This window comes from Octopus bimaculoides, chromosome 19 (genome assembly GCF_046866305.1).
Source record: "Octopus bimaculoides isolate indiv1 chromosome 19, ASM4686630v1, whole genome shotgun sequence".
Taxonomy (NCBI): Eukaryota; Metazoa; Mollusca; class Cephalopoda; order Octopoda; family Octopodidae; genus Octopus; species Octopus bimaculoides.
In genome coordinates this window covers 43,987,277-43,989,715 of record NC_142946.1, presented here as the reverse complement: position 1 = coordinate 43,989,715, position 2,439 = coordinate 43,987,277, and positions in this window count along the sequence as shown.

Here is a 2,439-nt window from a genome sequence, read left to right as displayed (position 1 = left end):
AGCTAGCTATTTCATAATATATTCTCCGACGCATCCATATTTTATTACAAATGAATCCGTTCATTTTAAGCTGTGTAGAAAGAAGTAAAGAAAAGGTGTTAGGCTGTTTCAAACAGGACAGGGTCAACGCAGAGCCAAGCTCGAAGTGTACATTGTTGATTGAGTAGCAGAGGTCGCTAGTTGCAGACAGTAACGTCAAAAACTGAAATATATTCAACAAAACTTGACAATTAACTCCATTGTCAGACAACTTGTCGTTCTTTTCGTCTTTCATTCGCTTTGTTGCCTTACTGCTATGCCGCCATTTTGGCTTGCTGGTCTTATCGCTGCTAGTGTCGCCACTGTTCGCTCGACTAAGCGGCGGTTTATAAATGTAATTATCTCCCTTGGCACATGATATCGACGTGGTCAGTTTTATTGTAAGGCCTCGGTTTGTGTTGGCGTTGGTGATGGACAGAAAAAGGAGCAGGGTGGGCTGGCAGCGGATGCGATAGGATGTGTTCTGTTACGCCGCTGACCGCTGACCATTCACTCAATGAAGTCTTTATCATGTCAGGCCTTATATTTCTCTCCAACAGCACCACCACCACCATCACCACCACCAACACCATCAACAACAACAAACAACATCTTCCATTGTCCGGCATCGAATCGATGCTTTTCATTCATTTTGCTTGGTGACTGTCAAGTTGAACACGGAAAGGCACCGTTGAATGTGGCGGCGGCGGCGGCGGCGGCGGCGGCGATGGTGGTGGTGGTGGTGGTGGTGGTGGTGATGGTGGTGGCGGTGGTGATGTTGGTGGTGGTGACGACAACGACGATAATTATAGTGAGATGCGAAACGGTGGCTGGTCGTTATGATGATGATGATGATGATGATGATGATGATGACGACGATGACGATGACGACAGCGACGTTAACGATGGCAGCTACAGCGGTGGTGATGCTGGTGGTGGTGGTGGTGGTGGTGGTGGTGGTGGTGGTGTTGGTGGTGGTGGTGGTGGTAGTGGTGTTGGTGGTGGTGGTGGTGGTGGTGGTGGTGGTGGTGGTGGTGGAGGTGGTGATGAAATAATGATTGGTAGCTACGATGCTGGTGAGGCTGATGATCGCAACGACGACGGCGGAGGAGGAGGAGGAGGAGGAGGATGGTAAAGATGATGGCGGTGCTGATAGTGGTCGAGCGATTCATCATTAATGCGTATATAAAAGACTTATGACCACCACATTGACCACAATAGGAGTGGAGGGTCACTCCAACGATGCTTTATTTAGTTGTTAGCAACTGTAGCAAGAAATGGCGTAAAAAAAAGAAAAAAAAACAAATAAAGACAAACCGCAAAAAATACAAAAAAAAGAAACGAAAATAAAGTTATACAAAACACACGTTCTTACACACACACACACATACACACACACACACACATAAACATACACATTCATACAGACACATACAGGCACACACATACATTGCTGTTGTTGTTGTTGTTGTTGTCGTCGTTCTTGTTGTCGAAAACGTTTTGTTGTTTATAGAAATCGATGTAACCTTCTGCAGATTCGATGATTTATCAATTATCTTGAATGACCAATTGATGCTAAAAGCAAGCAAAGCGATCACAGATAGTTGGTTGGTTGGTTTGTTGGTTCGTCCGTTCGTCCGTTCGTCCGTTCGGTGCTGTCACCTCATCGCAAAAAAAAAAAAAAGAAAAGAAAGATGAACAGCTTCCTGCGAACCCCGTTAACAAAGATCTGAATGGGCCTGACAAGATTTTCTCTCGTAAGAATAAAACAAAAGAATATCGATGTATAAACAAACAAGTAAATAAATAAAAAGGAGAAAAGAGAAACCCCTCATACATATATATATATATATATATATATATATGTTTGTTTGTTGATATTCATATTTGATGAATGATGACAACTTATCGCTAACTTTCAGCTACGATTGTTCACTCAAGTTTGCGCATTAGTTTCATTCAAGATGGAGCGAGGGGACAGCAGTGGAAACAGCGACACCTATCTAACTGTCTATTTATCGTTTGACTGGTTGGTGGCATAAGGGTTAGTTAGCTGGTTTAGTCAGTCAGTCAGTTAGTTAGTTAGTTAGTTAAATAGACACGTGTCTCAAAGCAGTATTGTGATTGCGATGGTTTTGCATTTACGCTATTCTAACCCTAAATACTATTAGGAAAAGCTTTAAACTGATAAATTGCTACATTGATCGTCTGATACACCGATATCAGACGATCTCTGGTCATTCATGTATTTCTATGTGACATACACACCACGGCGACGAATACAAATAAGACTTAAACATGAAATATTCGCATTTTTCTGCTTGACTATTCATAAACATCACCATCCATCATTTCCTTTTCAAAATGACCAGCGCTCTTTCAAACAGCGGCCTCTGCTCTTCGGCACAACCAAATCTCCCG